Raw genomic sequence first — 7,660 nt, forward strand, 5'->3', positions numbered from 1 at the left:
TGAAGGGGGCTCGGTGCGGGGAGCCCACGGGGGCCAACGGCGCCAAAATACAAGTTCACCCAGGGCATCATTTTCCCTAGGGCTAGCCCTGGACATACATGCTGACACAAAGCACAAGGCCCTGTGTGCAGGCTGGATAGTAACATACTACTGTAAGGTCCAGGCTAGCATCATAGTGACCTACACGGCTCTCCTCACTGGTGTTGGGTTCACACAACCAATTTAAGGGAAAAAAATCCCACATCTGCCTTCAAAATTCAAACATCACAGGTGGAAATTAAAGTTCTTCCCCCTCCCATCCCTGGGGTGGCAGGGAGGGAGAGGGAGGAGCTTCCAGGGGCCATAGAGATGAGGTATCCGGCTTTGGGTAGACAGGGGTCCTCCAGGGGCACAGAGACGAGCTAGAAGGCTGGGTAGATGGGAATGGTTCAGGTCATAGGCGCTAGGAGGACTGGGGCTAGAGAAGCCCATTTTTGCATTCCCATGGGGCTGTTCCCCCTCATGCCTCAGTGGCAGTGGCTGACCCAGGATCCTCAGAGTCCCCTTGGATCACAGAGGACAGTGGCAAAGAGTCTGCACAGTCCCGGGGGCAGTGAAATTGACCTCTCTGCCTCCCTCACTCAATGCTCTCTATGGTTTGATAGTCCAGAGACTGCACAGAGCTGAGACCTGATGCAACTTCCAGGGTCATAGAGAAAGCATGACAGAAAGTCCACAGGAGGAGGTCATAGAGCCTATGGTCTAAGGCCAGAGAGGCTGATCTCAGGGCCCCCAGGGGAGGGGGTGGAAGTCAGAAAGAGGCGAGGGGCAGGCAGGGGCGCAGGGGAAGAGGTGGAATGGGAGTGGGGAGGGGACAGAGCAGGGGCAGGAAGAAGTGGGGCGGAGACTTAGGGGAAGGGGTGGAGTGGGGGCAGGGCTGGGGCTGAGGGGGAGTTGTCCCAGGCCCCACAGCCCCCTAGGGATGGCCCTGCCCCTCTTCCCCCGTGTCTCAGGGACACAGTCTGAGCCGGGAATTACCCCCACCACCCAGAGACAGGGTCAGATTCTCGCCCCAGGGACGGAGCCCGGCAGGAAAGTGAAGATCGGGGCCTCGTCACCAGCATCAATAAATGTCACCTGCCCCCGGTCACAGTCCAGACAAACCCGGATCCTGCTGGGGACCCAACTCAGGGGCAGAGTGGTCACAGGGGAGGTGAGAGCCCAGAACTGATCCAGCGCATACCCCACAGCCCAGATCCCCTATTTGGGGCATATCTCTCCCTTCCTCCTCACAGACTCTCTGGCCAACCCCACAACCCAGGATCCCTCATCCCCCACCTCCACCTCCCAGCAATGTCTCCCCGAGATGAATCCCTCACAGCCCAGCATAGAGGGCTCAGTGTGAAATCTCTCAGGGTTGTCGGGCAGATGCTGCTGCATTTCTTCCCACTTCCCACTTTTCAAATCCTCAGACAGCACAAGGTTGGGATGAGCCGTGTCTGGATCCAGAGTCACATTCGCTGTGGGGGAGAGAGAATCAGAGCATTTGTGGCAGAGCTCAGCCCTGGGGGAGGCTGGGACCATTTTTCACTCTCCCCAGCAGCCCTGTTCTGGCTGGGACGGGCCTGGATTCCAGGGAGCTGCCTCTGTGCTGGGCACCCGAGACTGAGCAGAGATGTCACTGGAGTTCCCCACTCTGTTTCTCATTTGCCTGAAGAAGCTTCAGCTCCCAGCTTCCCCTGCTGGGCCTTCTCCATTCCCAGCAGCAGAGAAACTGGGGTAAAGGAGGGGGATGTGTCAGCCCTCAGGGCAGAGAGCTTTCAATTTAGTATTAAAGGTTCTGTGAATGTCCATGAGAACCCCATGGTCAGAGTTAAGGGTGTTTGGATGCTGCTCAGGGAGAGTGTTTCTGTTCATCAGCATAGGCATGAACTCAGCACTAAGGTTGGTGTCAGGATCTTTTGTGTGACTTCAGCTCGGGATCTCCTCTGGATTTCATGGCTTCATTGTAGTGCTGGGTGTGTCATGACTGGTGTTGGTTTGGTTGGTAACTTTAGGTGCAATGTGTTTTCATGGGAATTTTCTTATAATTTAAAGACCGTTTCCACCTGCAACCTCACCCTGTCTTTGTGCTCCTAGGGTTTCCCCTCTTTTTGTCCCCAGTGCAAATGGCAGAGTGTCTGGAGGGGGAAAGGCGAAAAGAGGCGAGATTTCTTGCTTTCATGTTTGTAACAATATCCCCACTCTTAACTGACCTAACTTGGTTTGAATTTTGACAGAGAAACAGAGAGGGACAGGGACACACTCAGATCTTTAATATAAATAGAAACAAATCTGAAACCTTCTTTTACCTCTCTCATTCAGGCATCTCACAGCAATGAAAGCAACAGCCATTAGGTCTCACAACCACCCTAGGAGATACAATCTGTCAGAGAGATTTCCTTTCCTCTCATCAGCCCCTCCCAACCTCCAGACTCCAGCTGGTTTGTCTCATTCGCCTATTGCCTTTTCTCAGACCGGAGACCCAGATCCTGAAAAGACTTTAGCAGACTTTGGTCCCTTTGTTGCATCCGATGAAGTGAGCTGTACTAACGAAAGCTTATGCTCAAATAAATTGGTTAGTCGCTAAGGTGCCACAAGTACTCCTTTTCTTTTTGCAAATACAGACTAACACGGCTGTTACTCTGAAATTTGGTCCCTTTGACATTAATGGGATGTTAAGAGTTTGCAGGCTCAGGGCTCGTAGTTGTAGGTCCCTTGGGTTTATTCACTCAGCATCTCTACAGAGCTCAGCACAATGGGGCCCTCGTCCTCCAAAGAATAATAAAATTGTTTAATAAGTGTTGAGATTGGAGCTGGGAGAGTGTTGGCTCAATGGGCCAAATTCACCCTAATTGGCAGAGAAATAGAGCGGGCAGTTTGCGACTCCCCCAGTCAGTGGCTCCAGAGGCCCGTGCAGACCTTGGCACAGGCAAGGCAAGTCCTGAGATGCAGCCAGAGTAGCATCCCTGTGTCTGTGACCCCCACGGGCTTTGCCAGTTGGGAGAGAAAATCAGGGACTCAAAATTAGGCCATTTTGCTAAATTTGGGCCTCAATGTTGTGACCTTTGTTAACTCATGAATGAATGTGAGACATCCTGACACCTGGGCACCTGTTACACCAGCTCAATTGCTTTCCTGTCATTCAATAGATATGACCCCCGTGGCCAGAGCCCATCCCCTCCCACAGTCTCAGGGGCTCATCCCACTTTCCCCACCTAGATCCCTTCTCAGCACCTTTGCATTTCCTCAGAATCTCCATTAGGGCAACAGTTTTCTGGGAGAAATTGTTGAGTCTCGCTTCTAGTTCAGGAGAAATCTCCACTGGCTGCTGGAACTTCCCCTTCTCCCACCTGGAGAGAAAACTTCACGTTTGTACATTTCATTTAGTGACACGTTATAATTTGTTGTTAGTGAAAGCTGCTGCTCTAATGGGCCTGGAGTCAGAGCAGGTGGAGCACAGGCTGTGGTCGTGAAATCTTCCCCCAAAGGTCTCATTAATATTCTTCAACTCTGTCCTGGAGAGACCAGCTCTGGGGATAAAAGGAGGCAATTGAGTCTCCGTGGCCAATTCACTCCTTGGCCTCCATGCTCTGAGGGACAGGAGGTTCCCAGGTGAAGTGTTGTAGAAATCTGTCCTCTAGGAACTAGATTGAGACACTAGCTCCCCACTCCCCAGCTCATTCCACACAGGGCTTCAAACAGCCCTCACGTGGGAAAGACTCTTGATCGCTGCTGCCCTGGGCTGAATGGTGTCCAGTACCCCAGCAATGATAGGCCCATATTCCATCCCCACAATCTTGAGGCAGCCACTCCCCGAGCGATGTGACATCTCTAGGAAATACTGGGTCAGTCTTTCCCACTGAATGGAGAATTCCAGAGTCTTCTGTAATATGGTGAGAACCTCAGGATTAAACAGATCAGAAAGATTTGTATCCAAAATGTGACCTTCCCTACACATTTTGCTGTAGAGCCCTTGGGAGATGCGGTGCTAACATCATCATCACCACCACCATCACCATCACCAAGCTCTTTCCCAGCATTGTGAAGTGTGAGGGGGAGTGAGAGAGAGCCATGTACCTGCTCAAGGTGCATCTGACATCCTAGAGAAGAGAGAGAGAGAGAGAGAGAGAATGTCAGTCCCACTTGACAGAGGCAGTGGTTCCCAGGGAAGGGATTTTGCAAATATAGGGAACAGAGGCCATGGATTCCCTGAGCTAATGGGGCTTTCCCTTCTCGCATATCTCTGTGTCTTTAATTCTGCAATGACCAGTTGTCATTCACATGTCAGCAATGTACACGCCAAGTTACAGTGAGATCTCTGACTGCTGGACCCCCGTGCTTATGATTCTGAAGTCCTCCCTTCCCTGTGTGGGGATCTCCAATGTTTCTAACTCAGTCTCACCTGCAGGAATTCACTTGCTGGCTTCTGATACTTCCCCTCCAGCTCACTCATCAGCTCACTGAGACGGGAAATCTCATCCGAGAGTATGGTGTCATTTTCTTTCTGTATCTTCACTATCTCCTTGTCCAGCTTTTCCAGCCGGGCCAGCAGGAGTCACTCTTGTTGCTCCAGGAACTGCCTCAGTTGCTGAAATTCAGAAACAATTTTCTGCCTCTCCTCTTGTATCTGTTTCTGTAAAGCAACAGGGAAAGGGCTGGTCAGGGACAAGGAAGCAGCCTGGGGTCTTTTATGGAGTGCTGAGTGTGCAGGAGGGAGAATTTCTTTGCAAACCTGAGATTTCTGACACTTGATTCTACCCTGTGGTTACTTGGGAGAGGATTCTCTTACACCTCTTTCATTTCTCCCCAATGTATCTGGAAAGGGATGTTTCCATGTCTGACGTGCTTAGGACGTTGTGTTATCAATGGCCTCTGAGAATGGAGATCCAGAGCAGCAGGAGGCAGGACTCAGCATTACACTGACAGAAGTTCCAAGGGAAAAAAGAAATCAAAGAATTCACCAACCCAAGAAATGACGCAGACAGGGAAAGTCACAAGGGCTAGAAATTAACTCATTCACTGACACAAGAGCTTAGATTCTGCACATGAACCTAACACAGAAAATCTAGGATCATGGAGAAACGTACTGAATTTTTTCCTGTAGAAAGAGAAATTATTTGGGAGGTTTCATTCTGAGGGTTCAGAAGGGTGGGTAGGGGGATGTTTTTCCACCCAAACCCAAGGTGACTGTTTGTCCTAATGGATTTATGACATCGGGGCACCAAGGGAATGAAACCGAACAACGGAAATAGAGAGAGTGTCATATTCCAACTTGTTTCCAATTCAGTCATTTTATAGATTAGAGAGAGACCTCAATTATCTGAGTTTGACTGGTATTTATTCATTCACTAATTAGTAGCATAGCACATAACAGGAAACTGGAGTCACATGGTGGTGAATCAATTAAGGTGGTTTTCAGATTACAGAAGTGATACTAATCCCAGAAACCAACCGGGCTCCAAATATGAGCTGGGATTCTCCAAGGAGCCCAACTCCCAGTTGAATTTCAGCTCTGAAGCCCTGGGGACTGCACTGGTGTGACAGAGCGGGACTAAGTGTTAGGGCAAACTCCCAACTCGCAAATATAGACAGGCCTGCAGCTCTTGTGTTTTAAGCTGCACTGATCATTGAACAGCTTCTGTTCTGTAAAAAGTTCCCTTGTTTCACCAGTGGAAGTTGGGTTTCACAAGGATTCAACTTCTCAGTTAAAGGTTTCCCATGTCAGGTATCTTTAAAGACTTTTTTTTTTTTTGAAAAAAATTAACCTGTCATTAAAATCTAAAGTTATTGCCCATTAAACTTCACAGCAACTTGACAGGACTCCTGGGCAGCCTCCTCCATGGGAAACACCTTAGGAGCGCGGTGAGCCTGGGATCTGTCACACACCACACAGATGGGGGTTTGATCCTCTTCACAGAACAGTTTCAGAGCCTCCTGGTGTTCCCCACACACCCCACCACCTCCTGCTCCCTTTGCTGCCTGGAAACTCAGCCGCTTGGCGATTTCTACCATGTTTGCCAGCTGCTTGTTGGGCCTGAGGTTTCTCTGTTGCACAGTTTCTCTGCACTGAGAGCAAGAGGCGGCTGTATTGGATCCCTCCCAGCACTGGCTGATGTAGGCTGGGCAGAAATTGTGCCCAGTCTATAATCACTGGGTCCTTAAAATACTCCAGACAAATGGGACAAGCAACTTCATCCTGGAGACATTCCACAGGGTTCTCTGAGGCCATGGTTCCCTCTGGGCAGTGTAACAGGGTTGGCTTCACTTTCCTGAGCTCAGAAATATACCCAGGATCCCCCTGTCATAAAGAGCTTGCATGAGCAGGGGCTGTGTGTCTGGAGCGATATTTAGGCTTGAAAGAATTATGTATATATATTTTACAGTATTTTTTCAATATTTATTAAGTTACATTTTCACAGTTGCACAAAAATCTGGGTCTCAGCATTTCCCCCCCAATTTTTATCAACTTAAATTTTCACTTGTGGGAAATTATGGGGGGATACGACAATAGTGGGTCAGTCAAGAATTCTTTAATGACAGTAGACACTGAGATTCAAAAAGTGAGGGCTTTATAACCATGAAAACACAGACTGTCAACATCCCCTGTCAAAATATGCAAAGTAACTCTCCTTAAATCAAACCTGAATAAGTTTTCAAGCAGCGTTGTCCTTAATTTCCATATCTGTAATTTTCATTTATTATCAATTGAAATATTTTGCCATTGGTTTGTGTGTATACAGCTATATCAGTAAAAAGCTAATCCTTCCACCCCAGTGATATTAAACTCACAGGCTAAAAGCTTGGTTAAGCTGAAATCCATGTTTTCAAGACCTGATTCTCATTTACAATAAGGGCTGCTCTGGCTCAGCGTAAAGGGGCTGCAGCGTCACCAACTTTCATGATTTTATCATGAGTCTTGCAATATTTGTTGTGTTTGTTGAATCCCCACCTCCTGGATGCAGGTGATGAGGTGAGGCGTTCGGCTTCTGTTTTCTAAACAAAGGATGTTTCTAGCTCTCTTCCTTGCAGAGAAAAACTTTTAAATATCACCCCAGTAGCTCTCCTTCAGCCTCTTCAACTCCTCCCCCTCCTTCCTGTTTCCTGTCCTTTTAGACTCCCAACAGCCAGTGCTCCCAATTCTAATCATTACAAGCAACATCTAAACACCACAAGACACTGGAAAGAAAGCAGTTCTACAACTTTAATTCATTTCCCTTTCAATGTCCTAATGCTCCAATGTTTGGGTTTCAAATGCTGACCAAGACTCTTGGTCTAAGAAATATTTTCAGTCAGATACAGAGCCTTTAAAAGTAAGTTTTAAGTGCTGGAAATAGGGGTACTGGGGATGCAGCACCCCCTGGCTTGAAGTGGTTTCCATCATATACAGGGCCAGCACAGTGGCTACATGATCTCTAGATTATTCTTGGACATGATATTTTTGGAGATCTTTCTGTTTCGTCATGGACTGAACATTTTCACATTATGTGTTGTAACTTGATCTTTCACCCTTAATATAAATGAGCTGATGCTGAGCTACAGGGGTTAAGATGTTTTCCGGAACGAAATATTCTCTAATGTTTCCCTGCAGAAATGTGGAAACAGAAAATGTGGACAGACATTTTAGACTGCAATTGAAATG

At 48.2% G+C, this 7,660-nt stretch overlaps 1 pseudogene; it reads right to left on the reverse strand.

Moving 5' to 3' along the window:
- Positions 1 to 988: 988 nt before the first annotated feature.
- Positions 989 to 6,250, reverse strand: LOC144274131 (zinc finger protein RFP-like; annotated as a pseudogene).
- Between the last annotated feature and the right edge of the window lie 1,410 nt (positions 6,251 to 7,660).

This window comes from Eretmochelys imbricata, chromosome 14 (assembly GCF_965152235.1).
Source record: "Eretmochelys imbricata isolate rEreImb1 chromosome 14, rEreImb1.hap1, whole genome shotgun sequence".
In the NCBI taxonomy this organism is placed as follows: Eukaryota; Metazoa; Chordata; order Testudines; family Cheloniidae; genus Eretmochelys; species Eretmochelys imbricata.